The following is a 19,631-nucleotide window of genomic DNA, read 5'->3' on the forward strand; positions in this document are numbered from 1 at the left end:
ATGGTTAATTGAGTAATTTTGGAATTGATTGTATGATTTTGGGTTGATTTTTCATATTTGATTGTATAATTTGTATAATTTTGGAATTAATTGTATAATTTTGGGTTGATTTTGATTTGGAATTAATTGTATAATTTTGGATTGATTTTGATGTGTATGATTCGTATAATTTGTATGATATGGAATTGTTGATATGAATTATTAATATGGAATTAGTAATAAACTAATAATTAATATGGAATTTGTAATATGAAAATATGGAATATGGAATTTGTAACGCCCCGAACCTCGGGCCCATAAACAATCTGAAAACCTTGTCATTTAACCTTTTTTCAAAGAATGAGTTATGCACTTAACATTATAAATAAATACATTTGATAAATTAGAGTGTGAGCCCAAAAACATGTATGTAAAAATCACTGTATAAAATCAGTTAAATCAAAACAAAGTAGGTCCCACTGCCTCAACTTCTCATCACTGCCTCCTCAGCCTGCTTAACCTACAAAACATTAACTACACTGCACCATATCCATGGTACACCGGGTCATTTAAACAAATAACCCGGTAAGCTCACTAGAGCTCGTATGAGTGAAATAACGAAATAATTAACCTCAATAATATCCTCAAATTCCATACTCAAAATAATCCACAAGAGTATCCATAATTACTCAATCACATCACAAATTCATCAACAAATATCCAAGCATCAAGATAAATATAATTCCTCAAGTTCACATCATAATTCCACCAAAAATAATAATAATCATTCTGCAATTCAATTGCCTAATCATCAACTATCAACCTCAACCTCAAATCATTCCCGTCTTAAATCTAATAACCTCAAAGCATAATTACCATCACTTTCATCACTTCCATTCTCATGATTCAAGCCTAGACATTACCAAGTCCTAGCCAAACCAAATCCTAGCAAACATATGCACGCAAGCACACAGCAACAAAACAGACTATCTAATTTCACTCACGTCGCTCTTTGAAATCCTCCAGCTTTCAAACTACGTTCAAAATCTCTTCCTTCAGATCCATTTTTCAATCCCCTCAAAACTATAAATCGACCTCTGAAGAACAATTTATACTCCACAACCAAAACCTCACTCCACAAACTGTAAATCGCTCGCCACTTCCCGTGCAGAGCGGATCGATGCACGGGCAGGCAGGTATGCTCGCCACTTCTCGTGCAGAGCGAATCTATACACGAGCAGGCATGAATGCTCGCCACTTCTCGTGCAGATCGAATCTATACACGAGCAGGCAGGAATTCTCACACAACCTCAATCACAACATTCTCAGAACCATCTCATAACTATCCTTGTTTCACAATGTATAAATGCCTCATGTATTTCTCCTCAGATTCATCTCTACATATGCATCATCATCAGCACTTGTTGTCAGACAATTTATTCTTTAAACATTTACTCTCAGTTTACTCCGAGCTATGCCGAATCAAGGAATCCCTTCCGGAATTGATTCTTGCTCATGACCTTTCACTTGTTTGTCACTCAAATCATATCAATACTTCCTCAATACTTAATTCGATCAAATCGGTATAATAATCGCCTAATCATCATTTATTTACCTCGACAAAAAACATTTCTTCCCTAATTCAAGAATTATCCTGAGGACAAACTCTAAAATTCCAAATTTAATTCCTTAGCCTCAGATTCCTCATCAATTCATTCTCATGATCCAAATCCTACACTTAGGCTTCCTAACATAAAGCAACAAACACACAAAACAGATCATTCAATAACAGTACTCTACATTAAAAACTGATAAATTTCACTCATTGTTTAACCACGTAAAATGACCGAAATGCCGTTCTTGGTTCCTTTGCTCGGATCTCAAATCCGGCAGTATAACGGCATCAGGAATGAGATTTCCCGTGCCCGCGTACCACCGGACCAGGAAATGCTTCTAGAGGTTTCGAAGAGGCATATCGACGAAGAAGACCACCCAAATCGCCGCCACACAAGGCGGAGCTACAGTGGCCATGGCTGGGTCGACGGCCAAATCTCGCCGGAAAATGGTCGAAAATCGCCGGAGAAGCCGTCGGCCTTGGAACTTCGATTCGCCGCCGTGGGAGGTCGTCGGAGCTAGGGAAGAGTACAAGGAGGCTCGCCGCGACGAGGGGAAGTCAACCCAAGTGGTCCGGAGTCGCGTCGTGGCCGGAAAAAGCAGATCGCCGGCGGGGAGGCTCGGCCCTGTTTTGCGTCGTTTCTCCGTCGAAGGTGATCGGCCGGAGAAATGGAGGCTACTGGGAGAGAGAGGGGAGGGAGGCGAGCAACATGGGCAAACACCCAGCCCAGCCGCCGCCAGACGCACCGCCACGCGCCGGTGGCAGGCACGGCGAAGTTGAGAGGCGCGAGAGAGACAGAGGCACGGGGATAGAGAGACAGAGAGAGAGAGAGAGAGAGAGAGAGAGAGAGAGAGAGAGAGAGAGAGAGAGAGAAATGTCTGACTTTTTGGGTTTTTAAAACCCACTTTCATAAAAATTACAAGTTCGCCACTCACTTCACATGTCCGTATCTTTCAAACCGTAACTCTGATTAATGCGTGCCGCGTGTCTACGAACTCGTGGATTCGAGACCTTTCCAACGTGCCCAAAAGTCAAAATCAAAAGTCCACTACATTTAAAAGTCAACTTTTGGGTCAAGCCCAATTTAAAACAAAAATTAAAAATTAAATTCAAAACCTTTTAATTTTCCAAATAAATCCCAAAATCCTTAAAATAAATATTCAAAATATTTAAAATAATTATCTGGAAAATACGGGGTCTCACAATCTACACCCTTAAAAAAATTTCGTCCTCGAAGTTCCCAAGGCAAAATAAAAGCAGAACAACCTCACATAAACACAAGCAAACACAATCAACAACAAAACGCACTTTAGAAAATCCCTTTTTGTGAAAAGAAAACTGGGAAAAGCACAAGTAAGAAGGAAAATAAAAATACGATGAAAGCCGAAGCCTTCGCTTGAGAACTGTAGGCAATGAGCTTGTCGTGTTTCATCCGCATCCATTTTCCAAGATCTTCGAGTGCATCCAGCTTGATCTTCAATTCTTCGAGTAGCTTGCCACGATTCTCAATGACTCTGAATTCTCCTTCTTCAGAACTTCCATCTTCATGTGCGATTCGTTGAACCACTTCTGAAGCGTTGCCACTTGAGATCGCAAAACTGTAACCGCTGAGTTCTGGCAAACAAACAACAACCTAGGTCCTACCTAGCTACTACCTTGAAAACCCCACTTACTCGGTGAACAAACCCTTCAACCAACTAAAAATACTACTCTACTGCTTCCCTTGAACCTTTGTTCTCTAACAAATAATCTTACTCCAACCTTTCTAAATTCAAACCTCTTACTAAATCTCCAACTTCAACTTTTCCTAAACATGCTGAGGAGCAGAGAGGCGATGGCAGTGCATGGGACATTTCTCAAAACCTTCTCAAACATTTTCATGGCTCAAATAAAATACTTTTCTGAAATCACTTGAAAATCATTTTCTTTCTCAAACTGGCTTTCACAAACATTTTCTGAAATGATTTTCTCAACTAATTTTCTCAAACTGGTTTCTCAAACACTTTCTCAACTGATTTCCTCAAACTTTCTGTAACATCACTATTCCTCACTCGGGCAGTGTGAGATCACTCACTTCTCCTCACCGGATAGCTCGCCACTGCCTCGCACAGCCGCCCACTCAGGGTCTAGGTCCATGGGTTTTACAATCCACACACTTCCGGCTGGGTCTAGCTCTGATACCAATCTGTAACGCCCCGAACCTCGGGCCCATAAACAATCTGAAAACCTTGTCATTTAACCCTTTTTCAAAAAATGAGTCATGCACTTAACATAATAAATAAATACATTTGATAAATCAGAGTGTGAGCCCAAACATATGTATGTAAAAATCACTGTATAAAATCAGTTAAATCAAAACAAAGTAGGTCCCACTACCTCAACTTCTCCTCACTACCTTAACTTGCAAAACATTAACCACACTGCACCATATTCATGGTACACCGGGTCATTTAAACAAATAATCCGGTAAGCTCACTAGAGCTCGTATGAGTGAAATAACGAAATAATTAACCTCAATAATATCCTCAAATTCCATACTCAAAATAATCCACAAGAGTATCCATAATTACTCAATCACATCACAAATTCATCAACAAATATCCAAGCATCAAGATAAATATAATTCCTCAAGTTCACATCATAATTCCACCAAAAATAATAATAATCATTCTGCAATTCAATTGCCTAATCATCAACTATCAACCTCAACCTCAAATCATTCTCGTCTTAAATCTAATAACCTCAAAGCATAATTACCATCACTTCCATTCTCAAGATTCAAGCATAGACATTATCAAGTCCTAGCCAAACCAAATCCTAGCAAACATATGCACGCAAGCACACAGCAACAAAACAGACTATCTAATTTCACTCACGTTGCTCTTTGAAATCCTCCAGCTTTCAAACTACGTTCAAAATCTCTTCCTTCAGATCCATTTTTCAATCCTCTCAAAACTGTAAATCGACCTCTGAAGAACAATTTATACTCCACAACCAAAACCTCACTCCACAAACTGTAAATCGCTCGCCACTTCCCGTGCAGAGCGGATCGATGCACGGGCAGGCAGGTATGCTTGCCACTTCTCGTGCAGAGCGAATCTATACACGAGCAGGCATGAATGCTCGCCACTTCTCGTGCAGATCGAATCTATACACGAGCAGGCAGGAATTCTCACACAACCTCAATCACAACATTCTCAGAACCATCTCATAACTATCCTTGTTTCACAATGTATAAATGTCTCATGTATTTCTCCTCAGATTCATCTCTACATATGCATCATCATCAGCACTTGTTGTCAGACAATTTATTCTTTAAACATTTACTCTCAGTTTACTCCGAGCTATGCCGAATCAAGGAATCCCTTCCGAAATTGATTCTTGCTCATGACCTTTCACTTGTTTGTCACTCAAATCATATCAATACTTCCTCAATACTTAATTCGATCAAATCGGTATAATAATCGCCTAATCATCATTTATTTACCTCGACAAAAAACATTTCTTCCCTAATTCAACAATTATCCTGAGGACAAAATCTAAAATTCCAAATTTAATTCCTTAGCCTCAGATTCCTCATCAATTCATTCTCATGATCCAAATCCTACACTTAGCGTTGCTAACATAAAGCAACAAACACACAAAACAGATCATTCAATAACAGTACTCTACATTAAAAACCGATAAATTTCACTCACTGTTTAACCACGTAAAATGACCGAAATGCCCGAAATGCCCTTCTTGGTTCCTTTGCTCGGATCTCAAATCTGGCAGCATAACGGCATCGGAAATGAGATTTCCTGTGCCTGCGTACCACCGGACCAGGAAAGGCTTCTGGAGGTTTCGAAGAGGCATATCGACGAAGAAGACCGCTCAAATCGCCGCCACACAAGGCGGAGCTACAGTGGCCGTGGCTGGGTCGAAGGCCAAATCTCGCCGGAAATGGCTGAAAATCGTCGGAGAAGCCGTCGGCCTTGGAACTTCGATTCGCCGCCGTGGGAGGTCGTCAGAGCTAGGGAAGAGTACAGGGAGGCTCGCCGCGACGAGGGGAAGTCAACCCAAGTGGTCCGGAGTCGCGTCGTGGCCGGAAAAAGCAGATCGCCAGCGGGGAGGCTCGGCCCTGTTTTGCGTCGTTTCTCCGTCGAGGGTGATCGGTCGGAGAAATGGAGGCCACTGGGAGAGAGAGGGGAGGGAGGCGAGCAGCATGGGCCAAACACCCAGCCCAGCCGCCGCCGGACGCGCCGCCACGCGCCGGTGGCAGGCGCGGCGAAGTTGAGAGGCGCGAGAGAGAGAGAGGCACGGGGAGAGAGAGAGAGAGAGAGAGAGAGAGAGAGAGAGAGAAAGAGAAATGTCTGACTTTTTGGGTTTTTAAAACCCACTTTCATAAAAATTACAAGTTCGCCACTCACTTCACATGTCCGTATCTTTCAAACCGTAACTTTGATTAATGCGTGCCGCGTGTCTACGAACTCGTGGACTCGAGACCTTTCCAACGTGCCCAAAAGTCAAAATCAAAAGTCCACTACATTTAAAAGTCAACTTTTGGGTCAAGCCCAATTTAAAACAAAAATTAAAAATTAAATTCAAAACCTTTTAATTTTCCAAATAAATCCCAAAATCCTTAAAATAAATATTCAAAATATTTAAAATAATTATCTGGAAAATACGGGATCTCACAGAATTGGTAAGGGAATTTGTAATATGTGATTGGTAATATACTAATATGGAATTGGTAATATATCAATATGGTAATAATTAATAATGGAATATGAAATTTAATGATTGTGAATTTGTGATTCTGTATGTCTTTTGTTATTAGGTACTAATATGGCCAGCGGTGGAAGAACACGTGATTCAGCTTAGGAGCATGCACTTCCAAATCCGGCTAGTAAACAAGCTAGGTTTAATATGCAGATATTGTGGCCTTGTAATGAAGGGTGGTGGAGTGACAAGACTAAAATACCACCTTGCAGGTATGGATCCTGGAAGCAATGTGCAACGTTACACTAGTGTCCCACCAGAGGTGAAACAACACATTGCAAACACCTTGGGATATAAATAGCAACAAAAGAATAAGAAAGCACAATAAATAAAAGAGATTTAAGCAGAACTTTGCGGAGAAGGTCACATAAACTTGAGTGACAGTGACGACGACGACGATGATCATAATGATGATATAGTACATTTTCGAGCTGCACTTCGACAATCCAAAGCAGCACAATGGGATAGGGAACACCTGCATAAAGTCCTGAATAAGAGACAAGGTTCTGGGTTTAGTAGTGGTTCACAGTTGCAAAGAGGATCAAGCGTGAGGGTCTACTAGTTGGTTCATAACCAACAGTACCCCTAGTAGCACTCAGCTTCTACAAGTCATCTAAAGCATGCCAAAAGAATGTTAAAAATCTATTTTCTTGAGGGTCAATCAAAGAGAAGATGCAGGGCTTGATAGCTAAGTTCTTCATCTACGAAAATGTTCCTCCTTCAAAAGCAGCATCTCATCATTTCAAAAACTTGGTGATAGGATGTCAGCAGGCAGGAGAAGGAGTGGAACCTCCATCATCCTATCAGATACAGAACGTATATTTGAAAAAGGAGTTTAATGAAATGCAAGAGCGTGTTAACAAGTTGAAGAAGGATTGGGCAACTTATGGTTGTACATCATGTCCGATGGTTGAATAGGTCCAACAAAGTTGTCTATTATAAACTTCATGGCATACTCAAGATGTAAGACTATATTCCTTAAGTCCGTTGATTCTTCAAATCGCATAAAGGATGCAAGATATATATATGGGCTACTGAAGGATGTAATGGAGAAGGTTGGACCAGACAATGTTCTTCAAGTTGTGACCGACAATGGTTCCGCATATGTCGTTGCAGGGAAGAAGTTAATGAAAAATATAATGTGTACTGGACGTCATGTGCGGCACATTGCATTGATCTCATGTTCGAAGAGATTGAAAAGAATGTTAACCAGGGGGTTGCTAAGGTGATAAAAAAAGTTCAAAAGATCACAAATTTTATTTGCAACCATAACTAGTTCTTGGCAAAGATGTGTGAGATTTGTGGTAAAGATATTATTCGTCCTGGTCCCACCCGATTTGTACTCACTATCTCGCATTGGATAGTTTGTATCGAAGGATGATGGGGTTGAAGCAATTTTTCACTTGTACTGATTGAGGCAATAGCAACTTCAAGCGAGAAGAAGCAGGACAACAGGTGAAATCTATAGTACTTGATCACAATTTTTGGCAACAAGTGCTTAAGATTTGCGGTTTGTTGGAACCTCTATCTCTACCTAGTTTTACGTGTTGTCGATACAGAGGTGTATCATACTATGGGATCAGTTTATGAGTTGATGCGTCATATGAAGGACGAATTACTTCATAAACACGGTGCACGGTGGGTGGTAAAAATCGTCAATAATCGATGGTTCAAAACAATATTACAACACGATTTGCATGCAGCAAGTAACCCAAATATGTTGAAATTAAATTTAGTTTCGCATGTTTTTTCATTGATCTAAGTTATCTAACTTTAAATTATTATTACTAAATATGTATTTCAATATTTACTTGATGAAATCCACTGTTTTCATCCTTGCTACCAATATAAAGAAGACGTGACAAATGATGGTAAACTTATTCGGGCTGTGCACAATGTATATAAAAAATTGGATCCTAATTCAACGAAAGTTGCCCAATTTGGAAATGAGGTGAAAATAACTTGCCATAAAGTATTAATACTTTAAACTTTAAAGAATTTAATTGTCTTAAGTTTTATATTTGATGGATATTGTATGATTTGTATCTAGCTAACATATTTCAAAGATGCGTACGTGGAAAATGTTTGGAGAGTGAGCTGCAATTGCCGCTAGATCAAAAATGTCTCCTAGTGAGTCTACACTGTACTTTTATAAGTTGGATTAGGTGAATGATTGAACTTACACTCATAATTTTTCAATTCAGGTGAATGGTGGATCATGTATGGGACTGATGCGCCTACTGTAAGAAAATTAGCCATCAAAGTTCTTTCACAAACGGTGTCATCATCCGCTTGTGAAAGAAACTGGAGCACTTTCTCTCTCATACACACCAAGCAAAGAAATAGGCTCTCATATAGTAGGTTAGAAAAGATGGTCTATTGCTACTATAATATGAAGCTTGCACTTCGAAACAAACAAGCTAAGAAAGATCGCGTCGACAACTATGATCTACTGGATATGTTTGAAAATTGTATGGGGGATGATGATGCAGAGGGAAACCAGGTTTATCAATGGATCAGGCCCATCCATCTAGATGATGACACAGGTAACCCAGATCCTAATGTTATAGCTCAAGCACGCCAGTAAGGTATCAATGTGGAAAGAGTTCTTAATGAGGAGGTGTGCCATACTGAGAGTTTTGAGGAACTTATGCAAAGTCCAATAAATCGCAACGAAAATGTTCCCAGTAATCTTTCTCGATCAGGCAACTCTGACACAGGATCAGACACACCTACTAACAGTGGAAGTAGAGGTGGTGGTGAGGGTGGTGGTATAAATGAAGATTACACTGGAGATGATCAATACTATATCACCTGATTTACGGAAGAAGAAAACTACACTCATGCAACACAAGATAAGGATCATAGGAGTAGGCATGTAGGACAGGGAATTGGTGCCATTGGAAATGACTACAATCGCATACAAAGAGGTAATGTGAGTATGGTACCAAAAGAAGAGGATTTGTTATCCACCACTTTTGGTTCTATAGGGGTAGGAGATGATAATTACAATTATAGGAAAAACTCTCCAATAGTCTACCCACCATATCCCTTCTACTTAAGTGAGTCTTGCAGTAGCTCTTCAATGAGTATGACTATGGGCATATCCTACCACAAATACCACATTTTGATCCATACGGTTGACATATTGGAAATTATATTCAAAGTTATGTTGGAGAAGTATCTTAGGGTGATTATTCTTCACAGTTCACCTATTCTGGACATGATGATACTGAAGACAGCGGAAATTTTGAACTTGCTAAAAACTCTATGTGGTATTGAATACTTATTTAATTCATGATTTAATATTATAATATAAATAAATTTGAGGTGTTATTCATATAATTATTAATTAGTGACCCATTTTTTAAGAGTATTTGCCTCTACCGCGTATTATATTTACCTTATATCACATGAAACTTACTATATAATATGGTTTCTTCAATGTTTTTATCAATGTAGTAGATAATATGTTAAATAAGCATATGGTCAAGTTTCATTCAAAATTTATGTATTTTGATAGCAATTTCCGTCGTTTTTGTCGAAATCGAAATTTCTATGAAAATTTCCTTGAAACTGAAATTTTACTCCTTGGTTATTAGTAATTTATTTATTATTTTTTGAAATTAAGGAAAACCATTTCTAGGTTGTAACGCCCCGAACCTCGGGCTCATAAATACACTAAAACTTTGACCTTTAAACCTCTTTTCAAAGAATGAGCCATGCACTTAACATAATAAATAAATACATTTGATAAATCAGAGTGTGAGCCCAAAAACATGTATGTAAAAATCACTGTATAAAATCAGTTAAATCAAAACAAAGTAGGTCCCACTGCCTCAGCTTCTCCTCACTGCCTCCTCAGCTTGCTTAACCTGCAAAACATTAACCACATTGCACCATATCCATGGTACACCGGGTCATTTAAACAAATAACCCGGTAAGCTCACTAGAGCTCGTATGAGTGAAATAACGAAATAATTAACCTCAATAATATCCTCAAATTCCATACTCAAAATAATCCAAAAGAGTATCCATAATTACTCAATCAAATCACAAATTCATCAACAAATATCCAAGCATCAAGATAAATATAATTCCTCAAATTCACATCATAATCCCACCAAAAATAATAATAATCATTCTGCAATTCAAATGCCTAAACGTCAACTATTAACCTCAATCTCGAATCGTTCACTTCCTAACTCATAACCTCAATGCATAATTCATTCATCAATGTCCATCCTCAAGATTCAAGCCTACACTTTACCAAGTCCTGGCCAAACCAAATCCTAGCAAACAAATGCACACAAGCACACAAAGCAACGAATAAGACTATCTAATTTCACTCACGTCGCTCTTTGAAATCCTCTAGCTTTCAAACTACCTTCAAAATCTCTTCCTTCAGATCCATTTTTCAATCCCCTCAAAATTGTAAATCGACCTCTGAAGAACAATTTATACTCCACAACCAAAACCTCAGTCCACAAACTATAAATCGCTCGCCACTTCCCGTGCAGAGCGGATCGATGCACGGGCAGGAAGGTATGCTCGCCACTTCTCATGCAGAGCGAATCTATACACGAGCAGGCAGGAATGCTCGCCACTTCTCGTGCAGAGCGAATCAATGCACGAGCAGGCAAGATGCTCGCCACTTCTCGTGCAGAGCGAATCTATACACGAGCAGGCATGAATTCTCACACAACCTCAATCACAACATTCTCAGAACCATCTCATAACCATCCTTGTTTCACAATGTATAAATGCCCCATGTATTTCTCCTCAGATTCATCTCTACATATGCATCATCATCAACACTTGTTGTCAGACAATTTATTCTTTAAACATTTACTCTCAGTTTACTCCGAGCTATGCCGAATCAAGGAATCCCTTCCGAAATTGATTCTTGCTCATGACCTTTCACTTGTTTGTTACTCAAATCATACCAAATGCTTCCTCAATTGTAACTTGATTATTCTGTAAGATAATTACCTAATCATTTTCATTAATCCTCGACAATAAGTATTTCTTCTCTAATCCAGCAATTATTCTCGGGCAACCCTATAATTCCTAAATAATTCCCTAGCCTTAAATCCTCATCAATTCATTCTCATAATCCAAATCCTACACTTAGCCTTCTTAACATAAAGCAACAAACACACAAAACAGATCATTCAATAACAGTACTCTACTTTAAAAACCGATAAATTTCACTCACTGTTTAACCACGTAAAATGACAAAAATGCCCTTCTTGGCTCCTTTGCTCGGATCTCCAATCCTGCAGCATAACGACATCGGGAATGAGATTTCCCGAGCCCATGTACCTGTTAAGACCAGACAATCAATAAATACAATTTAGAAACATAATTGGGCCACTGAACGACCGAAACGGGCGACCGCCACCACACACGGTGGCTGCCCCACCCCAAACAACACACCAAAATTCACAGAAACTCACTTAAAGCGTCTCTGGACAATGAAATTGACTTATGGGACTTCCGAAGAGGCAGAAACGCAACAAATAACCACCAACCCGCCGCCACACAAGGCGGAGCTACAGTGACCGTGGCTGAAAATTAGGGAAATTGGATTCGAATCACTAATGGCTCAAACAAGGTGCACAGACATGAAGAGTATGTCGAGAGGATGAAGAATGATACCTCACTCGACAAAAAACACCGCCAGATTTGCCGGAAAAGCCGTCGGAGCAGCCGCAACATGGTGGCGTCGAATCGCCGTCGTGGAGCGTCACCGGCGTGAGGGAAAGGCATGGGAAGACTCGCCGTGGCCTGGGGAAGAGAACCCATGTGGTTCAGAGTCGCGTCGTGGCCGAAAAAAGCAGATCGCCGGCGGGGAGGCTCGGCCCTGTTTTGCGTCGTTTCTCCGTCGTGGGTGATCGGCCGGAAAAATGAAGGCCACTGGGAGAGAGAGATGAGGGAGGCGAGCAGCATGGGCCAAACACCCAGCCCAGTTGCCGCCGGACACGCCGCCACGCGCCGGTGGTAGGCGCGGCGAAGGTGAGAGGCGCGAGAGAGAGACAGAGGCGCGGGGGGAGGGAGGGAGAGAGAGAGAGAGAGAAAGAGAGAGAGAGAGAGAGAGAGAAATGTCTAACTTTTTGGGTTTTTAAAACCCACTTTCGTAAAAAGTACAAGTTTGCCACTCACTTCACATGTTCGTATCTTTCAAACCGTAACTCCGTTTGACGCGTGCCGTGTGTCTATGAACTCGTGGACTCAAGACTTTTCCAACGTGCCTAAAGTCAAAGACGAATGTCCATTAGTTTTAAAAGTCAACTTTTGGGTCAAGCCCAATTTAAAACAAAAATTAAAAATGAAACCAAAACCTTTTAAATTTCCAAATAAATTCCCAAAATCCTTAAAATAAATTCACAAAATATTTAAAATAACTCCTTGAAAAATACGGGGTCTTACAAGGTGTTCAGAGAATTATTCAGTTAGGTTTTCGTTATTGTAAAAAGATTATGAGACCTTCATTTTATAGTTTTCGACGAGACTGAGAAAACATTTTTCAAACACACAGATTTGTCGTAGTAATTTTTGGAAATTAAAGTTAGGGTTTTTGAATTAGGAAATTAGAGAAAATAGGTAAACAAGCACTTTTTCAGACTTTTTGAATTTTTGGGAAAAACACGTAAATCATTGGAGAAATGGAGACTGTAGGAAAATAGTATAGAACGTCACGAGTGACACAATATCCTCAGGTTTTACTCTGGACCACGAGATCATTTTCGGTAAATTTCAAAAGAAATTAGAGAAATGACAAAATTTAAATAGAAAAACGAGGATCACGATCTCGACCGTTGATCAATTTCGATCCAACGAACGAGTGCACAACAAGGAATTGGAGTGATGGCCAAGCAAATTTTGGCCGGCCACTTGCACCCCTAAACATGTGTCATCATCTCAATGATGACACCTCTCCCTTTGTTTTCTTACTACACCTACCGAAAGTGCTCAATACACCCACCTCTCTTTGCTAAGTAGACCCACTTTCAAGCCTATAAATAGGCAGCCCCTCCCCCTCATTTTGCTACACCTCTCACTTGTTCTTTGAGAGCATCTCTCTCTAAAACAAGCCTTCTTTCTTTCTCTCTCTAAAACTTGTGTAGTTCTACACTTGTTCTTGGGCATACCAATAAAGTGGGAGTCCTTAGTTCAAAATTAAGTTTTATTCTATCATTACGACAATCTTCAATCTCGAAGTAGTTCCTAGTTTAATCTTTGGTCGGGTTATTCTCGATCAAATATTAGGCTAGAAGTAAGGAAGCTCTGCCGGTTTCCCGATCCGCCTGAGTAGGTATTTGGTAAGGCTTTTTTGATTCATAAGCCTTGGTTATGTTTCTTTAAGTTATGTACTTATTAGGCTTTAATATTATGATAGTTCTAAGTTGAAGAACCTTAACTTGGTTGGGAGATTAAGCTAAGGAGGTCTACGACCGGATAAGTGCTCATGAACCTCTATCTTTCAAGTTGGATTATTGGTATGATTAGTTAAAGTAGAATTTGTAATAGAATAACTAATTATGCATGACAAACTGAATTATAGAATTGTTACAAACTAATTAGACAACTAGGTATAGCATGCAATTAAAGTAATAAGTTGGACTTATTTAATTACTTTACTTGTACGCTAAACCAGACTTATATATATATGTTAAATCAATAATGGATTGAGGCCACTCTATTAATGTAACCGAACAACGTGATGTCGAGGTCAGTGCGTGAGCATACAGGCACTGGACACTGGGCCAGAGCTCCTCCATTCTCACATGCCCTAACCTGGTCATGTTGTTAGATTTTAAGTGGTTAACCTCCAGACTTCAAATAAAATTGGACTTAAGTAGAAACCCTAGCCTAGGCCAGAAAGTATAGAGATACGGTTTTAGTAGACTAGTCTCTAGTTGACATTTTTTGGAACGTATGACTGAAAAGAAAGATCATGTCGAAATTCTGTCAAAATTTATTTTTGACTGAATTATTGTTGGAATTGGACTTCTAGTTACCCAAAGGAAAAGTCAGAACGTTGGTGTTATTGGATCGTATCATCAAGTTAATCTTGGACTCTAGGTAGGGGGAGTCCTCACACCCTGTTTGTGGGACTTTTACTATGTGTATGTATAATATATAATAAATATTATTGTGTGCGAAAATGCATTATTTTTTCTTGTCATATCGCATTGATTTTTAAGATGATGATTGATGATGATTTGAGAGTAAAGGGTTGTATTTTTATAACCTTGGGTTTGATTCCCTAAACTTATGGAAGAAGTTTGTACGGACGAGGTAGTCAAATGTCTTTCTGGGGAGGCTAGCTTATGGGGTACTTACCATATATGGCTACGCTCGCTAAGTACTAAGCTTTGTAAGATCATTTTAGTCTTGGTATCTTTCTAGGACAAATCTTGAGTTGTAATCGCTTTAGAGTCCTTAGTGTGTTGTGAGTGTTTTCGCGTTTCATGGGAGATCAAGCTTTGGCCGAGTGTGACACATCCAACAATGGTGCTCAACGTCGAAGGTAAGTTACACTTGCATACATTTCATTTAGGACGTTGTATATAGTCTTGAGTTATTAAAATTTTAAAGTGTCTTTGAAAAATCACAGAAAGTTGACTCTCTGCCTTCCTGCAACCGGTCGTGAAAGTCTCTGACCGGTCGCCCAAGTGGCTTAGTTTATTTTGTACTCTCTGCCAGTCAGTGACTGGTCGCCCATAAATGGATCCAACTGGTAGGAGGTTTCCGAGACCCGTTGGAGCGACAACCCATTATTTTTGAAAACTCGATTTTAAATGTTTTTAAAAGGTTTTTTAGTTATCCTATTAATTTTAGGATACATAATTAAGTTCTGTTTTGTGCCTTTTATATACATATTGATAAAATCAATTAGGGGTGCTTTTCATATAGATTTTTGAGAGAATTAGGGCTATAGCAAAAAATTTCTTTTGAGAACCTAACAATCATATTTTGAGTGCATATTGAGTGAGAGTTAGGTTAATGCATACACATAGATAGTTTCAATAGATTGTTCCATGTTAATTTATTGAGGCTATCGATTTCATTCATGTACATCATTCCGTTCATGACTCGAGCATTGAAGGACTGAAGCCAAGTTCTGAGCGCTTGTCCAAAGGACGTTGACGAGCAGGTCTCCGTGCAACCGTTAATCAGAAAAGATCTACAAGTGGCGTGAGGTTAGTAAATCTTAGGAAGGACTCTAGAGTATGAATCGAGTTACTGTTTGTAACCTTTTGATTATAGTGGATTGCATATCTGGACAAGGTCCCACGGTTTTTCCCTATTTGGATTTTCTGCGTCAACAAATTGTACGTGTTGATCTGTGTGATTGCTTTATTACTTATTAGTTAAATTTTCGCTGCGAACTTATTTTTAATTAAATTTTAAAAAGTCTATTCACCCCCCCTCTAGGCTAGTTTGGTGATTTGAATCAATTTCAATTGATATCTTAGTAGTGTCACTAGATATACTTAGTGAGATCCTTGGGTAGATTTAGGTCACTTCAATGGAGCGTAGCACTTCCATTAATCATCCTCCTCACTTCAATGACAATAACTATGCTGCCTGAAAAGTTAGAATGAAAGCCTTCTTTGGTCTTTAGATGAGAGTATTTGAAATTATGTTGTTAATGGGTGGACACACTCTATTAAAGATGAGTCCAAAAAACCCATGGAGACTACGTTTGAGGATTCTAAACCTTCCTCCACACTTGTGATTGTCCTCAAACCTCAAGAAGAGTGAAACCTTGTTGAAAGGACATCTAGTACTTTCAATTAGAGGATATGAATGCCTTGTTTAATTCTCTGTCAGATGATCAGTTTACACATGTGTCACACTGTCAGACTTCTAAGCAAATTTGGGATATTCTTCAAGTTACCCATGAGAAAACTTCATCAGTGAAAGAGTCTAAGTTGCAGAATTTGATAACTCAGTTTGAGAATATCAAGATGAAGGATGATGAGTCCTTTGTCGAATTCTATGCTAGATTAAGTGAGGTTGTCAATTCGTGTTATAACTTAGGTGATTAGATTCCCGAGCATAGGGTTGTTAAGAAACTGCTTAAGCCTTTGCCTAATCGTTTTCATGCAAAGGTTACTGCTATAAAAGAGTCGAAAGATCTCAATGCCTTGAAAATTGAGAACTTGGTAGAAAATCTGAAAACATTTGAGATGAACCTTCCTCGGCAAAAGAAATTGAAAAACATTGCCTTGAGTTTTGTTGATGAGTCTATTCATGTTACCAAAGAGTCAAAAACTTATGAGTTTGTTACCAAAGATGATTTGACACTGTTTGCCAAACAATTCAAAAAGTACTTTAAAAAGAGAATGAATGTCAATCAGTCCAGTGTCAATAAGAAATTTACTGGTAGGTCTATTGGTCAAGACTTTAAGAAAGAGAAATCTTATGACAAGTCTTCTAAGCCATTTGAGAAAGGAAACAATAAAAAGAGTCCTCAATGTTTTGCTTGTCAGGGATATGGACATTTTGCTTCTGATTGTGCGAATACCAAGATGCAGTTGGCTAAATCCAACAAACCAATGAATGTGACTTGGAGCGATTATGAGTTCGAATCTGATTCTTCATAGTCTACTGATGAGGATGCATCTGAGAGTGTCAATGCTCTTGTTGTGAAAGTAAATGAGGCTGAGAGTGTAGATGAAGAGTTAGATTTGAGTGATGATGTGAATGTTGATGAATTGAAGGATAGTTTCAAATCTCTGTATGCTCAGTCTTTCAAAATCAAAAATAAAAATGTTTTTCTGTATGATAAACTTGATGTTTTAAAATCTGAGTTCTTAACTGTGAAACAAGAATATCAAAGTTTTGTGACTGAGAGTAATTCTTAAAAAAAACTTCTTGCTAAAATTTCTACTTTTGAAAATAAAAATAATTAGCATGCAAAACTTGTAGTTGTCCTTGAAACTGAAAAAGTGGATTTGGAGCTAGAACTTGAACTGGCTAATAAAAGAATCTTGGAATTGACGATAGAGGTTGAAAACGTTGATAGGATGTTAAGTGTGGGAAAAAATTCATGTGATAAAAAGGGATTAGGATACAAGAACAGTGAACCCAGTTCTTATTTTGTAACTAAGTTTGCCAAAGCTTCTAATGAAGCTAAGAATCCAAATCTTGAAGTCTTCCATGTGAAAACTTCTTTGAACAAGCATGTTTCTCAATCCAGGTTTATTCTCACATGCCACAACTGTGGCAGAGTTGGTCACATCAAACCAAGGTGTAATCTTCTTAGGAAGAATTCTAGGAGTATACAAGTGCCTAAGACTGGAAATAAAAATTTGACTCTCCAAGGTCAAGTTCAGGTTTTATTGAGTGAAGTAAGCCGTATTTCAAAGATGTTTTATACTCTCAAACTTAGTGTGTCTAAGGTTAGGCAAGTGTGGATCAAGAAAGAAAATCAAACATGTCTTGTTGTGTTTACTGCTTTGTCTGCTCATAATTCTGCTGTACGGTATTTTGATAGTGATTGCTCTAGACACATGACAGGTGATAAAAGTTTGTTTACTTCCTTTACCAATGATTTGAATGGTGGGTCTGTGACTTTTGGTGATGGTAGTAAGTCTAGGATTCTTGGTAGAGGTTCAATTTCTGCTCTTGGAATTTCTAAACTTGACAATGTTGCTTATGTTGAAAATCTCAAGACTAATCTCATTAGCATTAGTCAAATTTGTGATGATGATAAATTGCATGTGTGCTTTACTTGTGATAAGGCTACCCACAGTGGTGAGAGTGAGAGTAATATGTGCTGAAGCTACAGTGGTGCTGAGAGTAATACAGTTGTAACTAATTAAATTAAACTTAATTTAGATTAAGTGATGGTTAATTATAATTTATAACTTAAATATTTATAAAAATTATATCATTGGTTTTATTTTAAAGATCTTTAATATAAGGTCAATATTGAGTATATTTGGATTTATAATTTTATGGCCCAAATTATGAATTCTATATTTCAAGTTGTCTGATATTTTTTAATGTTTGAAATGTAAAAAAATGGTAAACACAACACAATTCATTGTATTTTATAATACGAACAACGACAAATATATAAAGCAAATCACACTAAAATAACTAAAAACTAGAACGAGTACATAAACTTAAAACGAACGACGACAAACATATAAAGGAAATCACACTAAAAAAACTAAAAACTGGAACGAGTATATAAACTTAAAAACAACAACACCCAACAACAAATAAATGAGGATGAAATAACAAACACAATCTTCATTGGTTCCCACGAGTGGGCTCGGGCGAATCACGGAAGTGCACGTAAACATTCTTATATCCTCCCCAAAATGAGATATCTGGTTTGACCTCACAATCAGCACATGGTTGAATGCTCTTCCCGCAAATGCATGGAACCGGACCTGGGTCTTTGGGTATTGGGAGTTTAAGATCGCGTTTGATACAATAGTGGCACAGTGGTCATTTTCCTTCGGCATCGCACATACAATATTGCATTATTGGTTGGTTTTGAAACCATGTCGTACAAACCTCACAATCTGGATTATAATCTTCTGGACCGTTGCACTTACACCTCGGGTCACTCATCGGGTCATCAACGGGTTACCTGGAGCTCTGATCAAGAGATTGTCTGGAGGAAGAAGCCATTGCTAACAATAGTTATATAAATGTATTGACCTACCAATTAAACCTTGGTATTTATAGAGTAAATGAGCATGGCATGCCCATTGGATACCCTGATAGATTGCCCAAATACTCGAATCCCGCATGTGAATCAACAGTGATATTTCAATGAGATGAAGTCAGTGTATGGTCTTGTCATTGGCTTGGTTGTGTCATGTCAAGTCAGATATTCGATTCCAATACCTTTATTTCATTTCACCAACATAAAATAAGAAAATTAAACAAAACACGATTTATTTTATTTCACGATACGATAGAAAACGACAAACACAAACATGCACACAAACAAAATGCAACACACATAAACGACAAACACAATTGACACATATAAAACATCGACGTTCAACGTTGGCGTCTTGCATGGGCGCGACTTCCTTGGCGCATCCAGAGGTGCTTTACCATATCTTTCTTTAAACGATCGTGGATCACCCTTGACCTAATTAACCTCATTCGAGAAAGTCTTTCCACCACATGACATGGACGATAACCTTCACCTCTGCCCCCTGCTAAAGTTTCATATCGTGACACAGCTCGGGCGGTCTTTTCCTCAACGTGGTCGACATCATCATCAGATTCA

At 38.7% G+C, this 19,631-nt stretch overlaps 1 pseudogene; it reads left to right on the forward strand.

Moving 5' to 3' along the window:
* The first annotated feature begins 14,832 nt into the window (after positions 1–14,832).
* LOC147299943 (uncharacterized) lies at positions 14,833–16,974 on the forward strand (annotated as a pseudogene).
* The last annotated feature ends 2,657 nt before the right edge of the window (positions 16,975–19,631 follow it).

Source organism: Dryas octopetala, chromosome 1 (genome assembly GCF_963921425.1).
Source record: "Dryas octopetala chromosome 1, drDryOcto1.1, whole genome shotgun sequence".
Taxonomy (NCBI): Eukaryota; Viridiplantae; Streptophyta; class Magnoliopsida; order Rosales; family Rosaceae; genus Dryas; species Dryas octopetala.